Genomic DNA, 21,686 nt, shown 5'->3' with positions numbered 1-21,686 from the left:
ATTTCTCCTAACTTCACTCCTCTTAATGACAATTTTAAATTGATGAGCCCTTGTCAGGTTCCTAACCAGAGGAAATAGTCTTTCCCTATTCATCCTATCAGAACACATGATAATTTTAAAAACTTTCATTAAATTTCTGTGTTCCAATAGAAATAGCCCCGGGATCTCAAGTCTCGCCTCATAACTATGGTTTCCCCTTGATTAGACTAGTTCCCACCCCGCTTCTATTCCATTCTCCCAGTTTCCTGTTTCCGTCGCATCTGATCTGACGAAGTCACCTTCCACACCAGTGCCTCCGATATGTCTTCCTTTTTCCCTAACCGAGGATTCCCCTCCTCCATAGTTGACAGGGCCCTCTTCAGTGTCCGTCCCATTTCACATGCTTCTGCCATCACCCCGTCCCTTCCCTTCTAGAACGACGATAGAGTCCCCCCTGTCTTCACCTTCCACCCCACCAGCTTCCATATTCAATGGATTATCTACCGCCATTTCCGCCACCTCCAGCGCGATGCCACCACCAAACACATCTTCCCCTCCCCTCCCCTTTCAGCAAGCTGAAGGGACCGTTCCCTCCACGACATCCTGGCCCACTCTTCCATCATCCCCAACACCCGTCTCCTTCCCACAGAACCTTCCCGTGCAAGCGCAGGGGATGCAGCACCTGCCCCTTCACCTCCTCCCTTCCCAATGTCCAGGGCCCCAAACACTCCTTCCAGGTGAAACAGCGATTTACTTGTACTTCTTTCAATTTAATATACTGTCCTCGGCCTCTTACACTGTTCCAACAAAGCTCAACGGAAACTTGAGGAACATCACCTCATCTTTCCATTAGGCACTTTACAACCTTCCGGACTCAACATTGATTTCAATAACTAGATCATAACCACTGCTCCCATTTTTTCGGACAGCAGCTGCTGGTAATGGTTCTGATGTTGCCATTTATAGCTCCTCCAGATTCATCTTTTGTTTCTTTACTTGTCCCATCACCTTGCACCATCATCCCTTTTGTCATTTAATCACTCCTGCCCTGCACCCTATCACAGACATTTCCTCCCCCCACCCCCTCCCTTTGCCTGGCACTGGACTTGTTTAAAAACTGTTAAATCATTAACTTCTTCCAGTTCTGATGAAAGATCATTGACCTGAAACGTTAACTGTTTCTTTTTCCACAGATGCTGCCTGACTTGTTGAGTATTTCCAGCATTTTCTGTTTTTATTTATGATTTCCCATCCCTGAATAAAAAGAAAAAAAAGCTGCAAATATGAAGAAATTGCTGCATATTGGCAGCATTTTCAACTTTTAGATAAAGAATGAGTCTGCCTTATAGTAGGGGAATCTATCACAAAAAGATATAATCTTTAAATTTGAACTAAGCAAATCCAGGAAAAAAATCTTCACACTAAAGGTTGGGAGAATGTGGAGTGCATTGCTACAGAAGACTAAGGACACAGAATCAATTGAGGTGTTTAAAACAGACATAGGAACATAGGAACAGGAGTAGGCTATTTAGCCCCTCAAGCCTGTTCTGCTATTCAATGAGATCATGGCTGATCTGTGACCTAACTCCATATACCCGCCTTAGCCCCATATCCCTTAATACCTTTGGTTAACAAATATCTATCAATCTCAGATTTAAAATTAACAATTGAGCTAGTATCAACTGCTGTTTGCGGAAGAGAGTTCCAAACTTCTACCACCCTTTGCATGTAGAAGTGTTTCCTAACTTCACTCCTGAAAGTCCTGGCTCCAATTTTTAGGCTATGTCCCCTAGTTCTAGTCCCAGCGGAAATAGCTTCTCTCTATCCTCCCTATCAGTTCCCCTTAATAGCTTGAAAACTTCGATCAAATCACCACTTAATCTTTTAAATTCCAGGGAATACAACACAGATTTGTGTAATCTCTCCTCGTAATTTAAGCCTTGCAGTCCAGGTATCATTCTAGTAAACCCCCTCCAAGGCCAATATATCCTTCCTAAGGTACGATGCCCAGAACTGAACACAGTATTCCAGGTGTGATCTAACCAGGGCTTTGTATAGCTGTAACATAACTTCTATCCCCTTGTATTCTAATCCTCTAGATATAAAGGCTAGCATTCCGTTAGCCTTTTTGATTATTTTCTGTACCTGTCCGTGATATTTTAATGATCTGTGTACATGGACCCTAAGTCTCTTTGGACCTCCACTGTTTCGAGCTTTTCACCATTTAGAAAGTACTCTGATCTATCCTTTTAGGTCCAAAGTGGATGACCTCACACTTGCCTACACTGAAATCCATTTGCCACAGTTTTGCCCATTCAGTTAATCTGTTAATATCTCTTTGTAATTTTATGCTTCCATCTACACTGTTTACAATGCTGTCTATCTTATCATCAATGTATATCGAGTGTACTGGGACGTGCTGTTCTCCGTGACTGGCCTGTTTGAATAACAACGACACCTTTTGATTGGTGTGATGCTGTCCCAACATCGTATAAGATATGCGATTTGAGAACCTTTTCATTCAATCATCTGACGAAGGAGATAATCTCCGAAAGCTTGTGATTTTAAAATAAATTTGTTGGACTATAACCTGGTGTTGTAAGATTCCTTACATTTGTCCACCCCAGTCCATCACCGGCATCTCCACATCATATCTTATCATCGGCAAACTTGGATATGTGGCTCTCTATCCCGTCATCTAGATAGATACTTACATGGGAAATAAGAGTATATGGAAATAAGGATATGGAGAAAAGACTTGGAATTGGGATTAAAAAAGATTAACAAAATGGCAGAGCAGGCTCAATGGATGGAATGGCACACTCCTGTTCCTATGAGCTGCAGCCTGGTCACCTGTCCATGACCTGAGCCAGGGGATGGTTTATAGAACTGGTGGTAGATCAGTCTCTGAGCCAGGAAATGGTACATGGACCTGGGTGCAGGTTGTTTGTCTGCCCGCCGAGCTTGAAATTATGTGTGGCACAGTGAATAGAAAATCTAATTTTAAAATGTAAAAAATGAAAGCATCTTGAAAGCAAAACATATGACTGAAGTTATATTTTTGGTATGTCATCTATTTTAATTTTGAACTTCAATGTTTGTGTTTGAGTTCAAGCAGCTCTAATGTGCCTGAACTGTACAGCATGTGTGATGTCATTGCATAGTTTGCATACCTAAAGCTTTGCTTGATTGATAACGTCCACCCTCCTACACATGGGAAAGTGTGTGGAGAGGTTCATTGTGTCAAGAGAAAAGTACTCTGGTTGAAGGACATAGGGAGTCACCGTACACTCATACTGGTATTTTTCAAAGGTCCTGCTAATATCACAGTTGAAAGTATGCATTTGTTTTAAAAGGAGGCCTGATTAATTCTGAAAGGCAGGCAGCAGCATAGTGCGTCGGCTCTCACCAGCCCTTGATTTTTTGCTCATTAAAGTGAATAGACAGAAAATCATGGGCTGGTAACTGTAGAAACAAAAATCCAGACCTGTCTCCTCCCACTATGAACTAAATGAATTGACGCTCGGACCACTGACATCCAATTCAGACGCCATTGGGTGGACTCAAGATCAGAAGCCCATTATCACCTATCACTATCCCCCACCCTCATATCACCACCTCCTTCCTATTATATTCACACACCCCTCTCTTGTAGCATTCTTCCTCTCCTGTATTGCAGCTCTGTTCTCCCCATTGTAGTTTCCTTCCCATATTGCTGACTCCTTCATCCTGCACTGACACTCCTCTTCCTCCCTCTTAAATCATAATTTTATCATGATGCATTCCAGTCCCTGCTGGTGGGCACTGCAGGGACTGGAATACATCATGATAAAATTATGATTTAATTTGGTTTCATTTGATCAGTCAAGATGACATAGGAACATAGGAACAGGAGTAGGCCATTCAGCCCCTCGTGCCTGCTCCATCGTTTGATAAGATCATGGCTGATCTGTGATCCACCTCCATATACCTGCCTTTGGCCCATATCCCTTAATACCTTTGGTTGCCAAAAAGCTATCGATCTCAGATTTAAATTTAGCAATTGAGCTAGTATCAATTGCTGTTTGCGGAAGAGAGTTCCAAACTTTTACCACCCTTTGTTAAAGCCCAGTGTCATCGGTGGAGGGGCAGGTTTGTGCCTTGCCCCCTTCCCCCTTTTTAAGGGGCTTAAAAAAGAAACAACCCCCCAAAAAAATGCCCACTATCATAATTGCCACTGCCAGGTTTGTGCCTTGCCCCCTTCTTCTCATACGGCTTCCCACTCTGTCTCTCCCATACAGATTCCTTTCTCCTGCATCCCTGCTACTCTCTTCTGTATTGCTGCTTCACCCTCCTGCACACCCCATCGCCTACATTAACATAGAAACATAGAAAATAGGAGCAAGAGTGGGCCATTCGGCCCTTCGGGCCTGCTCCGCCATTCAAAATGATCATGGCTGATCGTCTAACTCAGTACCCTGTTCCCGCTTTTCCCCATATCCCTTGACCCCTTTGGCATTAAGAAATATATCTACCTCCTTCTTGAATACATCTAATGACTTGGCCTCCACTCCCTTCTGTGGCAGAGAATTCCACAGGTTCACCACCCTCTGAGTGAAGAAATTTCTCCTCATCTCGGTTCTAAATGGCATACCCCGTATCCTGAAACTGTGACCCCTGGTTCTGGACTCCCCAGCCATCGGGAACATCCTCCCTGCATCTAGTCTGTCTAGTCCTGTTAGAATTCTATATGTTTCGATGAGATCAGCTCTCATTCTTCTAAACTCTAGTGAATATAGGCCTAGTCAACCCAATCTCTCCTCATACGTCAGTCCTGCCATCCCAGGAGTCAGTCTGGTAAACCTTCGTTGCACTCCCTCCATGGCAAGGACATCCTTCCTCAGCTAAGGAGACCAAAACTGCACACAATACTCCAGATGTGGTCTCATCAAGGCCCTGTATAACTGCAGTAAGACATCCCTGCTCCTGTACTCAAATCCTCTTGCAATGAAGGCCAACATACCATTTGCCTTCCTAACTGCTTGCTGTACCTGAATGTTCGCTTTCAGTGACTGGTGTACAAGGACACCCAGGTCTCGTTGCACCTCCCCTTTTCCCAATCTATCACCATTCAGATAATAATCTGCCTTTCTGTTTTTACAACCAAAGTGGATAACCTCATATTTATCCACATTATACTGCATCTGCCATGTTCTTGCCCACTCACCCAACTTGTCTAAATCACATTGGAGCCTCTTTGCATCCTCCTCACAGCTCACATTCCACCCCAGCTTTGTGTCATCTGCAAATTTGGAAATGTTACATTTAGTTCCCTCGTCCAAATCATTGATATATATTGTGAATAGCTGGGGCCCAAGCACTGATCCCTGCGGTACCCCACTAGTCACTGCCTGCCACCCGAAAATAGACCTGTTTATTCCTACTCTCCATTTCCTGTCTGTCAACCAAATCTCAATCCATTCCAGTATATTCCCCCCAATCCCATGTGGTTTAATTTTGCACACTAACCTCTTGTGTGGGACCTTATCAAAAGCCTTCTGAAAATCCAAGTACACCACATATAGAAAGGATATTATTAAACTAGAAAGAGTGCAGAAAAGGTTTACTAGGATGCTACCGGGACTTGATGGTTTGACTTATAGGGAGAGGTTAGATAGACTGGGACTTTTTTCCCTGGAGAGTAGGAGGTTAAGGGGTGATCTTATAGAAGTCTATAAAATAATGAGGGGCATAGATAAGGTAGATAGTCAAAATCTTTTCCCAAAGTTAGGGGAGTCTATAACGAGGGGGCATAGATTTAAGGTGGGAGGGGAGAGATACAAAAGGGTCCAGAGGGGCAATTTTTTCACTCAAAGGGTGGTGAGTGTCTGGAACGAGCTGCCAGAGGCAGTAGTAGAGGCGGGTACAATTTTGTCTGTTAAAAAGCATTTGGACAGTTACATGGGTAAGATGGGTATAGAGGGATATGGGCCAAGTGCAGGCAATTGGACTAGCTTAGTGGTATAAACTGGGCGACATGGACATGTTGGGCCGAAGGGCCTGTTTCCATGTTGTAAACTTCTATGATTCTATGATTCTATCCACTGGTTCTCCCCTATCTATTCTACTAGTTACATCCTCAAAAAATTCCAGTAGATTTGTTAAGTATGATTTCACTTTCATAAACCCATGCTGACTTTGTCCAATCCCGTTAATGCCCTCCAAGTGTTCTGTTATCACATCTTTTATAATAGACTCGAGCATATTCCCCACTACTGATGTTAGGCTAACTGGCCTGTAATTCCCTGTTTTTTCTCTCCCTCCTTTTTAAATAGTGGGGTTACATTTGCCACCCTCCAATCTGTAGGAACTGTTCCAGAGTCTATAGAATTTTGGAAGATGATGACCAGTGCATCCACTATTTCCAGGCCCACTTCCTTTAGTACTCTGGGATGTAGATTATCAGGCCCTGGGGATTTGTCAGCCTTTAGCCCCATTAATTTCCCTAGCACTATTTTTTTACTAATAATGGTTTCCTTCAGTTCCTCCCTCTCACTCGACCCTTGGTTCCCTAACATTTCTGGCAGGTTATTTGTGTCCTCCTTTGTGAAGACAGAACCAAAGTATGTGTTTAATTGTTCTGCCATTTCTTTATTCCCCCATTTCTTTGTTCCCCGTTATAATTTCCCCCATTTCTGACTGTAAGGGACCTACATTTGTCTTCACTAATCTTTTTCTCTTGACATACTTATAGAAGCTTTTACAGTCAATTTTTATGTTCCCTGCTAGTTTACTCTCATACTCTATCTTTCCCCTCTTAATCAATCTCTTTGTCCTCCTTTGCTGAATTCTGAACTGCTCCCAATCCTCAGGCTTGCCGCATTTTCTGGCAATTTTATATTCTTCCTCTTTGGATCTGATACTATCCCTAATTTCTTTTGTAAGCCACAGTTGAACCACCTTTCCTGTTTTATTTTTGCGCCAGATAGGAATGAATAATTGTTGTAATTCCTGCACACGTTCTTTAAATATTAGTCATTGTCTATCCACCGTCTTCCCTTTTAGTAAAGTTCCCCAATCTATCATAGCCAACTCGCACCTCATACTTTCATAATTTCCTTTATTTAGATTCAGTTTTTATGTTCTCTGCTAGTTTACTCTCATACTCTATCTTTCCCCTCTTAGTTTCGGATTCAACTACTTAACTCTCCATCTTAATGAGAAATTCTATCATGTTATGGTCGCTCTTCCCTAAGGGACCCCGCACAACAAGATTGTTAATTAATCCTTTCTCATTGCACAATACCCAGTCTAGGATCGCCTGTTCTCTAGTTGGTTCCTCAACATATTGGTCTAGAAAACCATCACATACACACTCCAGGAATTCCTCCCCCACAGTATTATTGCTAATTTGGTTTGACCAATCTATATGTATATTAAAGTCACCCATGATTATAGTTGTGCCCTTCTTGCATGCGTCTCTAATTTCCTGTTTAATGCCCTCCCCCACATCTCCACTACTGTTTGGGGGCCTATAGACAACCCCCACCAACGTTTTCTGCCCCTTGGTGTTTCTTAGCTCCACCCATACAGATTCCACATCGTGATTTTCCGAGCCAATATCCTTCCTCAATATTGCATTGATTTCCTCCTTTACTAACAACGCTACCCCACCTCATTTCCCTTTTTGCCTGTCCTTCCTAAATATTGAATACTCCTGGATGTTCAGTTCCCATCCTTGGTCACCCTGCAGCCATGTCTCCGTAATCGCAACTATATCTGAACCTTTAATATCTATCTGCGCTGTTAATTCATCTACCTTATTGCGAATGTTCCGCGCATGAAGACACAATGCCTTTAGACTTGTCTTTTTAAGATTGCTAGTCATCTTAGTTTTATTTTGCACTATGGCCCTATTTGTTTTTTGCCCTAGTTTTCTCTGCCTTCCACTATTGCTTCTTCCCTTTCTGTCTTTTGTTTCTATCCTTGTTTCCCCCGCCTCTGTCTCCCTGCTCAGGTTCCCATCCCGCTGCCATTCGAGTTTAAATCTTCCCCAACAGCACTAGCAAACACCCCCGCAAGGACATTGGTCCCAGTCCTGCTCGGGTGTAACCCGTCCCGCTTGTACAGGTCCCACCTTCCCCAGAACCAGTCCCAGAGTCCTAGGAATCTAAATCCCTCCCTCCTACACCATCCCTGCAGCCACGCATTCATCTGGTCTATTCTCCAGTTCCTATACTCACTAGCACGTGGCACTGGTAGTAATCCTGAGATCACTACCTTTGAGGTCCTGCTTTTTAATTTATCTCCTAACTCCTTAAATTCACTTGCATGACCTCATCCCTATGTCGTTGGTAGCGATATGGACCACGACTACTGGCTGTTCACCCTCCCCCTCCAGAATGCCCTGCAGCCGCTCCATGACATCCTTGACCCTAGCACCAGGGAGGCAACGTACCATCCTCGAGTCACGTTTGCAGCCGCAGAAACGCCTATCTGTTCCCCTTACAATTGAATCCCCTATCAATATAGCCCTGCCACTCTTATTCCTCCCCTCCTGTGCAGCAGAGCCACCCGTGGTGCCATGAACTTGGCTCTTGCTGCTTTCCCCTGATAAGCCATCTCCCCCAACAGTAGCCAAAGCAGAATATCTGTTTGAGAGGGAGATGGCCCAAGGGGACTCCTGCTCTACCTGCCTCGTCCTTTTACTCTGCCTGGCGGTCACCCATTTCCTTTCTGCCTCTGTAATCTTTACCTGCGGTGTGACCACCTCACTGAACGTGCTATCCATGATAATCTCAGCATCGCAGATGCTCCACAGTGAATCCACCCGCAGCTCCAGCTCCGAGATGCAGTCAGCCAGTAGCTGCAGCTGGACACACTTCCTGCACACATTGTCGCCAGGGACACCTGTAAAGTCCATGACTTCCCACATAGTGCAGGAGGAGCATATCACGGGTGTGAGCTCTGCTGCCATGACTTGCCTTAGATTTACACTGCGTTCACCTCTCGGACTCTCTTCCCGCTCTCAAGACTTTCCTTTTACACTGAGCTCACGTCTCAGACTCTCCTTTTACACTGCGCTCACCTCTCAGACTCTCCTCTCGCACTCTCCTTTTACACTGCGCTCACCTCTCGGACTCTCCTCTCACTCTCAGACTCTCCTCCGACTCTCGGACTCTCCTTTTACACTGCACTCACCTCTCGGACTCCCCACCCGCTCTCGGACTCTCCTTTTACACTATGCTCACCACTCGGACTCTCCTCCCGCTCTCAGACTCTCCTATTGCACTGCGCTCACCTCTCGGACTCTCCTCCCGCTCTCGGACTCTCCTTTTACACTGCGCTCACCTCTCGGACTCTCCTCCCGCTCTCGGACTCTCCTTTTACACTACCCTCACCTCTCGGACTCTCCTCCCGCTCTCGGACTCTCCTTTCAAACTGCGCTCACCTCTCAGACTCTCCTCTCGCTCTCGGACTCTCCTCCCACTCTCGGACTCTCCTTTTACACTGAGCTCACCTCTCGGACTCTCCTCCCGCTCTCGGACTCTCCTTTTACACTACGCTCACCTCTCGGACTCTCCTCCTGCTCTCGGACTCTCCTTTTACGCTACGCTCACCTCTTGGACTCTCCTCCCGCTCTCGGACTCTCCTTTTACACTACGCTCACTTCTCAGACTCTCCTCCTGCTCTCGGACTCTCCTTTTACGCGACGCTCACCTCTCGGACTCTCCTCCTGCTCTCGGACTCTCCTTTTACACCACGCTAACCTCTCGAACTCTCCTCCCGCTCTCGGACTCTCCTTTTACACTACGCTCACCTCTCGGACTCTCCTCCCGCTCTCGGACTTTCCTTTTACACTACGCTCACCTCTCGGACTCTCCTCCCGCTCTCGGACTCTCCTTTTACACTACGCTCACCTCTCGGACTCTCCTTTTACACCGCGCTCACCTCTCGGACTCTCCTCCCGCTCTCGGACTCTCCTTTTACACTACGCTCACCTCTCGGACTCTCCTTTTACACTACGCTCACCTCTCGGACTCTCCTCCCGCTCTCGGACTCTCCTTTTACACTAAGCTCACTTCTCAGACTCTCCTCCTGCTCTCGGACTCTCCTTTTACGCGACGCTCACCTCTCGGACTCTCCTCCTGCTCTCGGACTCTCCTTTTACACTGCGCTAACCTCTCGAACTCTCCTCCCGCTCTCGGACTCTCCTTTTACACTACGCTCACCTCTCGGACTCTCCTCCCGCTCTCGGACTTTCCTTTTACACTACGCTCACCTCTCGGACTCTCCTCCCGCTCTCGGACTCTCCTCTAACACTGCGCTCACCTCTCGGACTCTCCTTTTACACCGCGCTCACCTCTCGGACTCTCCTCCCGCTCTCGGACTCTCCTTTTACACTACGCTCACCTCTCGGACTCTCCTCCCGCTCTCGGACTCTCCTTTTACACTACCCTCACCTCTCGGACTCTCCTCCCGCTCTCGGACTCTCCTCACGCTCTCGGACTCTCCTTTTACACTGCGCTCACCTCTCGGACTCTCCTTTTACACTGCGCTCACCTCTCGGACTCTCCTCCCGCTCTCGGACTCTCCTTTTACACTGCGATCACCTCTCAGATTCTCCTCCCACTCTCGGACTTTCCTTTTACACTGCGCTCACCTCTCGGACTCTCCACCTGCTCTCGGACTCTCCTTTTACACTACGCTCACCTCTCGGACTCTCCTCCCGCTCTCGGACTCTCCTTTTACACTACGCTCACCTCTCGGACTCTCCTCCCGCTCTCGGACTCTCCTCCCGCTCTCGGACTCTCCTTTTACACTGCGCTCACCTCTCGGACTCTCCTCCCGCTCTCGGACTCTCCTTTTACACTACGCTCACCTCTCGGACTCTCCTCCCGCTCTTGGACTCTCCTTTTACACTACGCTCACCTCTCGGACTCTCCTCCCGCTCTCGGACTCTCCTTTTACACTGCGCTCACCTCTCGGACTCTCCTCTCGCTCTCGGACTCTCCTCCTACTCTCGGACTCTCCTCTCGCTCTCGGACTCTCCTCCCGCTCTCGGACTCTCCTCCCACTCTCGGACTCTCCTCCCGCTCTCAGACTCTCCTTTTACACTGCGCTCACCTCTCGGACTCTCCTCCCGCTCTCAGACTCTCCTTTTACACTGCGCTCACCTCTCGGACTCTCCTCCCGCTCTCGGACTCTCCTCCTGCTCTCGGACTCTCCTTTTAAACTACCCTCACCTCTCAGACTCTCCTCCCGCTCTCAGACTCTCCTCCCGCTCTCGGACTCTCCTTTTACACTGAGCTCACCTCTCGGACTCTCCTCCCACTCTCGGACTCTCCTTTTACACTGCGCTCACCTCTCGGACTCTCCTCCCGCTCTCGGACTCTCCTTTTACACTACGCTCACTTCTCAGACTCTCCTCCCGCTCTCGGACTCTCCTTTTACACTACGCTCACCTCTCGGACTCTCCTTTTACGCTACGCTCACCTCTTGGACTCTCCTCCCGCTCTCGGACTCTCCTTTTACGCTACGCTCACCTCTTGGACTCTCCTCCCGCTCTCGGACTCTCCTTTTACTCTACGCTCACCTCTTGGACTCTCCTCCCACTCTCGGACTCTCCTTTTACACTACGCTCACTTCTCAGACTCTCCTCCTGCTCTCGGACTCTCCTTTTACACTACGCTCACCTCTCGGACTCTCCTCTCGCTCTCGGACTCTCCTTTTACACTACGCTCACCTCTCGGACTCTCCTCCTGCTCTCGGACTCTCCTTTTACACCACGCTAACCTCTCGAACTCTCCTCCCGCTCTCGGACTCTCCTTTTACACTGCGCTCACCTCTCGGACTCTCCTCTCACTCTCAGACTCTCCTCCTACTCTCGGACTCTCCTTTTACACTACCCTCACCTCTCGGACTCTCCTCCCGCTCTCGGACTCTCCTTTTACACTATGCTCACCACTCGGACTCTCCTCCCGCTCTCAGACTCTCCTATTGCACTGCGCTCACCTCTCGGACTCTCCTCCCGCTCTCGGACTCTCCTTTTACACTGCGCTCACCTCTCGGACTCTCCTCCCGCTCTCGGACTCTCCTTTTACACTACCCTCACCTCTCGGACTCTCCTCCCACTCTCGGACTCTCCTTTTACACTGAGCTCACCTCTCGGACTCTCCTCCCACTCTCGGACTCTCCTTTTACACTGAGCTCACCTCTCGGACTCTCCTCCCGCTCTCGGACTCTCCTTTTACACTAAGCTCACCTCTCGGACTCTCCTCCTGCTCTCGGACTCTCCTTTTACACTGCGCTCACCTCTCGGACTCTCCTTTTACACCGCGCTCACCTCTCGGACTCTCCTCCCGCTCTCGGACTCTCCTTTTACACTACGCTCACCTCTCGGACTCTCCTCCCGCTCTCGGACTCTCCTTTTACACTACCCTCACCTCTCGGACTCTCCTCCCGCTCTCGGACTCTCCTCCCGCTCTCGGACTCTCCTTTTACACTGCGCTCACCTCTCGGACTCTCCACCTGCTCTCGGACTCTCCTTTTACACTGCGCTCACCTCTCGGACTCTCCTCCCGCTCTCGGACTCTCCTTTTACACTGCGATCACCTCTCAGATTCTCCTCCCACTCTCGGACTTTCCTTTTACACTGCGCTCACCTCTCGGACTCTCCACCTGCTCTCGGACTCTCCTTTTACACTACGCTCACCTCTCGGACTCTCCTCCCGCTCTCGGACTCTCCTTTTACACTACGCTCACCTCTCGGACTCTCCTCCCGCTCTCGGACTCTCCTCCCGCTCTCGGACTCTCCTTTTACACTGCGCTCACCTCTCGGACTCTCCTCCCGCTCTCGGACTCTCCTTTTACACTACGCTCACCTCTCGGACTCTCCTCCCGCTCTCGGACTCTCCTTTTACACTACGCTCACCTCTCGGACTCTCCTCCCGCTCTCGGACTCTCCTTTTACACTGCGCTCACCTCTCGGACTCTCCTCTCGCTCTCGGACTCTCCTCCTACTCTCGGACTCTCCTCTCGCTCTCGGACTCTCCTCCCGCTCTCGGACTCTCCTCCCGCTCTCAGACTCTCCTTTTACACTGCGCTCACCTCTCGGACTCTCCTCCCGCTCTCAGACTCTCCTCCCACTCTCGGACTCTCCTTTTAAACTGCGCTCACCTCTCGGACTCTCCTTCCGCTCTCAGACTCTCCTTTTACACTGCGCTCACCTCTCGGACTCTCCTCCCGCTCTCAGATTCTCCTCCCGCTCTCGGACTCTCCTTTTACACTGCGCTCACCTCTCGGACTCTCCTCCCGCTCTCGGACTCTCCTCCTGCTCTCGGACTCTCCTTTTACACTGCGCTCACCTCTCGGACTCTCCTCCCGCTCTCAGATTCTCCTCCCGCTCTCGGACTCTCCTTTTACACTGCGCTCACCTCTCGGACTCTCCTCCCGCTCTCGGACTCTCCTCCTGCTCTCGGACTCTCCTTTTAAACTACCCTCACCTCTCAGACTCTCCTCCCGCTCTCAGACTCTCCTCCCTCTCTCGGACTCTCCTTTTACACTGAGCTCACCTCTCGGACTCTCCTCCCACTCTCGGACTCTCCTTTTACACTGCGCTCACCTCTCGGACTCTCCTCCCGCTCTCGGACTCTCCTTTTACACTACGCTCACTTCTCAGACTCTCCTCCCGCTCTCGGACTCTCCTTTTACACTACGCTCACCTCTCGGACTCTCCTCCCGCTCTCGGACTCTCCTTTTACGCTACGCTCACCTCTTGGACTCTCCTCCCGCTCTCGGACTCTCCTTTTACGCTACGCTCACCTCTTGGACTCTCCTCCCGCTCTCGGACTCTCCTTTTACTCTACGCTCACCTCTTGGACTCTCCTCCCACTCTCGGACTCTCCTTTTACACTACGCTCACTTCTCAGACTCTCCTCCTGCTCTCGGACTCTCCTTTCACACTACGCTCACCTCTCGGACTCTCCTCTCGCTCTCGGACTCTCCTTTTACACTACGCTCACCTCTCGGACTCTCCTCCTGCTCTCGGACTCTCCTTTTACACCACGCTAACCTCTCGAACTCTCCTCCCGCTCTCGGACTCTCCTTTTACGCTACGCTCACCTCTTGGACTCTCCTCCCGCTCTTGGACTCTCCTTTTACACTACGCTCACTTCTCAGACTCTCCTCCTGCTCTCGGACTCTCCTTTTACGCTACGCTCACCTCTCGGACTCTCCTCCCGCTCTCGGACTCTCCTTTTACACTACGCTCACCTCTCGGACTCTCCTCCCGCTCTCGGACTCTCCTTTTACACGACGCTCACCTCTCGGACTCTCCTTTTACACCGCGCTCACCTCTCGGACTCTCCTCCCGCTCTCGGACTCTCCTTTTACACCGCGCTCACCTCTCGGACTCTCCTCCCGCTCTCGGACTCTCCTTTTACACCGCGCTCACCTCTCGGACTCTCCTCCCGCTCTCGGACTCTCCTTTTACACGACGCTCACCTCTCGGACTCTCCTTTTACACTACGCTCACCTCTCGGACTCTCCTCCCGCTCTCGGACTCTCCTTTTACACTACGCTCACTTCTCAGACTCTCCTCCTGCTCTCGGACTCTCCTTTTACGCGACGCTCACCTCTCGGACTCTCCTCCTGCTCTCGGACTCTCCTTTTACACTGCGCTAACCTCTCGAACTCTCCTCCCGCTCTCGGACTCTCCTTTTACACTACGCTCACCTCTCGGACTCTCCTCCCGCTCTCGGACTTTCCTTTTACACTACGCTCACCTCTCGGACTCTCCTCCCGCTCTCGGACTCTCCTTTGACACTGCGCTCACCTCTCGGACTCTCCTTTTACACCGCGCTCACCTCTCGGACTCTCCTCCCGCTCTCGGACTCTCCTTTTACACTGCGCTCACCTCTCGGACTCTCCACCAGCTCTCGGACTCTCCTTTTACACTGCGCTCACCTCTCGGACTCTCCTCCCGCTCTCGGACTCTCCTTTTACACTGCGATCACCTCTCAGATTCTCATCCCACTCTCGGACTTTCCTTTTACACTGCGCTCACCTCTCGGACTCTCCACCTGCTCTCGGACTCTCCTTTTACACTACGCTCACCTCTCGGACTCTCCTCCCGCTCTCGGACTCTCCTTTTACACTACGCTCACCTCTCGGACTCTCCTCCTGCTCTCGGACTCTCCTCCCGCTCTCGGACTCTCCTCCCGCTGTCGGACTCTCCTTTTACACTGCGCTCACCTCTCGGACTCTCCTCCCGCTCTCGGACTCTCCTTTTACACTACCCTCACCTCTCGGACTCTCCTCTCGCTCTCGGACTCTCCTCCTACTCTCGGACTCTCCTTTTACACTACCCTCACCTCTCGGATTCTCCTCCCGCTCTCGGACTCTCCTCCCACTCTCGGACTCTCCTCCCGCTCTCAGACTCTCCTTTTACACTGCGCTCACCTCTCGGACTCTCCTCCCGCTCTCAGACTCTCCTCCCACTCTCGGACTCTCCTTTTAAACTGCGCTCACCTCTCGGCCTCTCCTCCCACTCTCAGACTCTCCTTTTACACTGCGCTCACCTCTCGGACTCTCCTCCCGCTCTCAGATTCTCCTCCCGCTCTCGGACTCTCCTTTTACACTGCGCTCACCTCTCGGACTCTCCTCCCGCTCTCGGACTCTCCTCCCGCTCTCGGACTCTCCTTTTAAACTGCGCTCACCTCTCAGACTCTCCTCCCGCTCTCAGACTCTCCTCCCGCTCTCGGACTCTCCTTTTACACTGAGCTCACCTCTCGGACTCTCCTCCCACTCTCGGACTCTCCTTTTACACTGCGCTCACCTCTCGGACTCTCCTCCCGCTCTCGGACTCTCCTTTTACACTACGCTCACTTCTCAGACTCTCCTCCCGCTCTCGGACTCTCCTTTTACACTACGCTCACCTCTCGGACTCTCCTCCCGCTCTCGGACTCTCCTTTTACGCTACGCTCACCTCTTGGACTCTCCTCCCGCTCTCGGACTCTCCTTTTACGCTACGCTCACCTCTTGGACTCTCCTCCCGCTCTCGGACTCTCCTTTTACTCTACGCTCACCTCTTGGACTCTCCTCCCACTCTCGGACTCTCCTTTTACACTACGCTCACTTCTCAGACTCTCCTCCTGCTCTCGGACTCTCCTTTTACACTACGCTCACCTCTCGGACTCTCCTCTCGCTCTCGGACTCTCCTTTTACACTACGCTCACCTCTCGGACTCTCCTCCTGCTCTCGGACTCTCCTTTTACACCACGCTAACCTCTCGAACTCTCCTCCCGCTCTCGGACTTTCCTTTTACACTGCGCTCACCTCTCGGACTCTCCTCCCGCTCTCGGACTCTCCTTTTACACTACGCTCACCTCTCGGACTCTCCACCTGCTCTCGGACTCTCCTTTTACACTACGCTCACCTCTCGGACTCTCCTCCCGCTCTCGGACTCTCCTCCCGCTCTCGGACTCTCCTTTTACACTGCGCTCACCTCTCGGACTCTCCTCCCGCTCTCGGACTTTCCTTTTACACTGCGCTCACCTCTCGGACTCTCCTCCCGCTCTCGGACTTTCCTTTTACACTGCGCTCACCTCTCGGACTCTCCACCTGCTCTCGGACTCTCCTTTTACACTACGCTCACCTCTCGGACTCTCCACCTGCTCTCGGACTCTCCTTTTACACTACGCTCACCTCTCGGACTCTCCTCCCGCTCTCGGACTCTCCTTTTACACTACGCTCACCTCTCGGACTCTCCTCCTGCTCTCGGACTCTCCTCCCGCTCTCGGACTCTCCTCCCGCTGTCGGACTCTCCTTTTACACTGCGCTCACCTCTCGGACTCTCCTCCCGCTCTCGGACTCTCCTTTTACACTACCCTCACCTCTCGGACTCTCCTCTCGCTCTCGGACTCTCCTCCTACTCTCGGACTCTCCTTTTACACTACCCTCACCTCTCGGATTCTCCTCCCGCTCTCGGACTCTCCTCCCACTCTCGGACTCTCCTCCCGCTCTCAGACTCTCCTTTTACACTGCGCTCACCTCTCGGACTCTCCTCCCGCTCTCAGACTCTCCTCCCACTCTCGGACTCTCCTTTTAAACTGCGCTCACCTCTCGGCCTCTCCTCCCACTCTCAGACTCTCCTTTTACACTGCGCTCACCTCTCGGACTCTCCTCCCGCTCTCAGATTCTCCTCCCGCTCTCGGACTCTCCTTTTACACTGCGCTCACCTCTCGGACTCTCCTCCCGCTCTCGGACTCTCCTCCCGCTCTCGGACTCTCCTTTTAAACTGCGCTCACCTCTCAGACTCTCCTCCCGCTCTCAGACTCTCCTCCCGCTCTCGGACTCTCCTTTTACACTGAGCTCACCTCTCGGACTCTCCTCCCGCTCTCGGACTCTCCTTTTACACTACGCTCACTTCTCAGACTCTCCTCCCGCTCTCGGACTCTCCTTTTACACTACGCTCACCTCTCGGACTCTCCTCCCGCTCTCGGACTCTCCTTTTACGCTACGCTCACCTCTTGGACTCTCCTCCCGCTCTCGGACTCTCCTTTTACGCTACGCTCACCTCTTGGACTCTCCTCCCGCTCTCGGACTCTCCTTTTACTCTACGCTCACCTCTTGGACTCTCCTCCCACTCTCGGACTCTCCTTTTACACTACGCTCACTTCTCAGACTCTCCTCCTGCTCTCGGACTCTCCTTTTACACTACGCTCACCTCTCGGACTCTCCTCTCGCTCTCGGACTCTCCTTTTACACTACGCTCACCTCTCGGACTCTCCTCCTGCTCTCGGACTCTCCTTTTACACCACGCTAACCTCTCGAACTCTCCTCCCGCTCTCGGACTTTCCTTTTACACTACGCTCACCTCTCGGACTCTCCTCTCGCTCTCGGACTCTCCTTTTACACTACGCTCACCTCTCGGACTCTCCTCCCGCTCTCGGACTCTCCTTTTACACTACGCTCACCTCTCGGACTCTCCTTTTACACTACGCTCACCTCTCGGACTCTCCTTTTACACCGCGCTCACCTCTCGGACTCTCCTCCCGCTCTCGGACTCTCCTTTTACACTACGCTCACCTCTCGGACTCTCCTCCCGCTCTCGGACTCTCCTCCCGCTCTCGGACTCTCCTCTTACACTGCGCTCACCTCTCGGACTCTCCTTTTACACCGCGCTCACCTCTCGGACCCTCCACCCGCTCTCGGACTCTCCTTTTACACTGCGCTCACCTCTCGGACTCTCCTCCCGCTCTCGGACTCTCCTTTTATGCTACGCTCACCTCTTGGACTCTCCTCCCGCTCTCGGACTCTCCTTTTACACTACGCTCACTTCTCAGACTCTCCTCCTGCTCTCGGACTCTCCTTTTACACCACGCTAACCTCTCGAACTCTCCTCCCGCTCTCGGACTCTCCTTTTACGCTACGCTCACCTCTCGGACTCTCCTCCCGCTCTCGGACTCTCCTTTTACGCTACGCTCACCTCTCGGACTCTCCTCCCGCTCTCGGACTCTCCTTTTACGCTACGCTCACCTCTTGGACTCTCCTCCCGCTCTCGGACTCTCCTTTTACGCTACGCTCACCTCTTGGACTCTCCTCCCACTCTCGGACTCTCCTTTTACACTACGCTCACCTCTCGGACTCTCCTCTCGCTCTCGGACTCTCCTTTTACACTACGCTCACCTCTCGGACTCTCCTCCTGATCTCGGACTCTCCTTTTACACCACGCTAACCTCTCGAACTCTCCTCCCGCTCTCGGACTCTCCTTTTACACTACGCTCACCTCTCGGACTCTCCTTTTACACTACGCTCACCTCTCGGACTCTCCTCTCGCTCTCGGACTCTCCTTTTACACTACGCTCACCTCTCGGACTCTCCTCCTGCTCTCGGACTCTCCTTTTACACCACGCTAACCTCTCGAACTCTCCTCCCGCTCTCGGACTCTCCTTTTACACTACGCTCACCTCTCGGACTCTCCTTTTACACTACGCTCACCTCTCGGACTCTCCATTTACACCGCGCTCACCTCTCGGACTCTCCTCCCGCTCTCGGACTCTCCTTTTACACTACGCTCACCTCTCAGACTCTCCTTTTACACCACGCTAACCTCTCGAACTCTCCTCCCGCTCTCGGACTCTCCTTTTACACTACGCTCACCTCTCGGACTCTCCTCCCGCTCTCGGACTTTCCTTTTACACTACGCTCACGTCTCGGACTCTCCTCCCGCTCTCGGACTCTCCTTTTACACTGCGCTCACCTCTCGGACTCTCCTTTAACACCGCGCTCACCTCTCGGACTCTCCTCCCGCTCTCGGACTCTCCTTTTACACTACGCTCACCTCTCGGACTCTCCTCCCGCTCTCGGACTCTCCTTTTACACTACCCTCACCTCTCGGACTCTCCTCCCGCTCTCGGACTCTCCTCCCGCTCTCGGACTCTCCTTTTACACTGCGCTCACCTCTCGGACTCTCCACCCGCTCTCGGACTCTCCTTTTACACTGCGCTCACCTCTCGGACTCTCCTCCCGCTCTCGGACTCTCCTTTTACACTGCGCTCACCTCTCGGACTCTCCTCCCGCTCTCGGACTCTCCTTTTACACTGCGATCACCTCTCAGATTCTCCTCCCACTCTCGGACTTTCCTTTTACACTGCGCTCACCTCTCGGACTCTCCACCTGCTCTCGGACTCTCCTTTTACACTACGCTCACCTCTCGGACTCTCCTCCCGCTCTCGGACTCTCCTTTTACACTACGCTCACCTCTCGGACTCTCCTCCCGCTCTCGGACTCTCCTCCCGCTCTCGGACTCTCCTTTTACACTGCGCTCACCTCTCGGACTCTCCTCCCGCTCTCGGACTCTCCTTTTACACTACCCTCACCTCTCGGACTCTCCTCTCGCTCTCGGACTCTCCTCCTACACTCGGACTCTCCTTTTACACTACCCTCACCTCTCGGACTCTCCTCCCACTCTCGGACTCTCCTCCCGCTCTCAGACTCTCCTTTTACACTGCGCTCACCTCTCGGACTCTCCTCCCGCTCTCAGACTCTCCTCCCACTCTCGGACTCTCCTTTTACACTGCGCTCACCTCTCGGACTCTCCTTCCGCTCTCAGACTCTCCTTTTACACTGCGCTCACCTCTCGGACTCTCCTCCCACTCTCGGACTTTCCTCTCGCTCTCGGACTCTCCTTTTACACTGTGCTCACCTCTCGGACTCTCCTCCCACTCTCGGACTCTCCTTTTAAACTGCGCTCACCTCTCGGACTCTCCTCCCGCTCTCAGACTCTCCTTTTACACTGCGCTCACCTCTCGGACTCTCCTCCCGCTCTCAGATTCTCCTCCCACTCTCGGACTTTCCTTTTACACTGCGCTCACCTCTCGGACTCTCCTCCCACTCTCGGACTCTCCTCCCGCTCTCGGACTCTCCTTTTAAACTGCGCTCACCTCTCAGACTCTCCTCCCGCTCTCGGACTCTCCTTTTACACTGAGCTCACCTCTCGGACTCTCCTCCCACTCTCGGACTCTCCTTTTACACTGTGCTCACCTCTCGGACGCTCCTCCCGCTCTCGGACTCTCCTTTTACACTACCCTCACCTCTCAGACTCTCCTCCTGCTCTCGGACTCTCCTTTTACACTACGCTCACCTCTCGGACTCTCCTCCCGCTCTCGGACTTTCCTTTTACACTGCGCTCACCTCTCGAACTCTCCTCCCGCTCTCGGACTCTCCTTTTACACTACGCTCACCTCTCGGACTCTCCTCCCGCTCTCGGACTTTCCTTTTACACTACGCTCACCTCTCGGACTCTCCTTTTACACCGCGCTCACCTCTCGGACTCTCCTCCCGCTCTCGGACTCTCCTTTTACACTACGCTCACCTCTCGGACTCTCCTCCCGCTCTCGAACTCTGCTCCCGCTCTCGGACTCTCCTCTTACACTACGCTCACCTCTCGGACTCTCCTTTTACACTGCGCTCACCTCTCGGACTCTCCTCCCGCTCTCGGACTCTCCTTTTACACCGCGCTCACCTCTCGGACTCTCCTCCCGCTCTCGGACTCTCCTTTTACACTGCGCTCACCTCTCGGACTCTCCTTTTACACCGCGCTCACCTCTCGGACTCTCCACCCGCTCTCGGACTCTCCTTTTACATTGCGCTCACCTCTCGGACTCTCCTCCCGCTCTCGGACTCTCCTCCCACTCTCAGACTCTCCTTTTACACTGCGCTCACCTCTCGGACTCTCCTCCCGCTCTCGGACTCTCCTTTTACACTACGCTCACCTCTCGGACTCTCCTCCCGCTCTCGGACTCTCCTTTTACACCACGCTCACCTCTCGGACTCTCCTCCCGCTCTCGGACTCTCCTTTTACACCGCGCTCACCTCTCGGACTCTCCTCCCGCTCTCGGACTCTCCTTTTACGCCGCGCTCACCTCTCGGACTCTCCTCCCGCTCTCGGACTCTCCTTTTACACCGCGCTCACCTCTCGGACTCTCCTCCTGCTCTCGGACTCTCCTTTTACACTACGCTCACCTCTCGGACTCTCCTCCCACTCTCAGACTCTCCTTTTACACTACGCTCACCTCTCGGACTCTCCTCCCACTCTCAGACTCTCCTTTTACACTGCGCTCACCTCTCGGACTCTCTTCCCGCTCTCGGACTCTCCTCCCGCTCTCGGACTCTCCTTTTACACTACGCTCACCTCTCGGACTCTCCTCCCGCTCTCGGACTCT

The sequence above is a fragment of the Heptranchias perlo genome, chromosome 3 (genome assembly GCF_035084215.1).
Source record: "Heptranchias perlo isolate sHepPer1 chromosome 3, sHepPer1.hap1, whole genome shotgun sequence".
NCBI lineage: Eukaryota > Metazoa > Chordata > Chondrichthyes > Hexanchiformes > Hexanchidae > Heptranchias > Heptranchias perlo.
The sequence above is the reverse complement of the archived record's forward strand: the minus strand, read 5'-3'. Positions refer to the sequence as shown.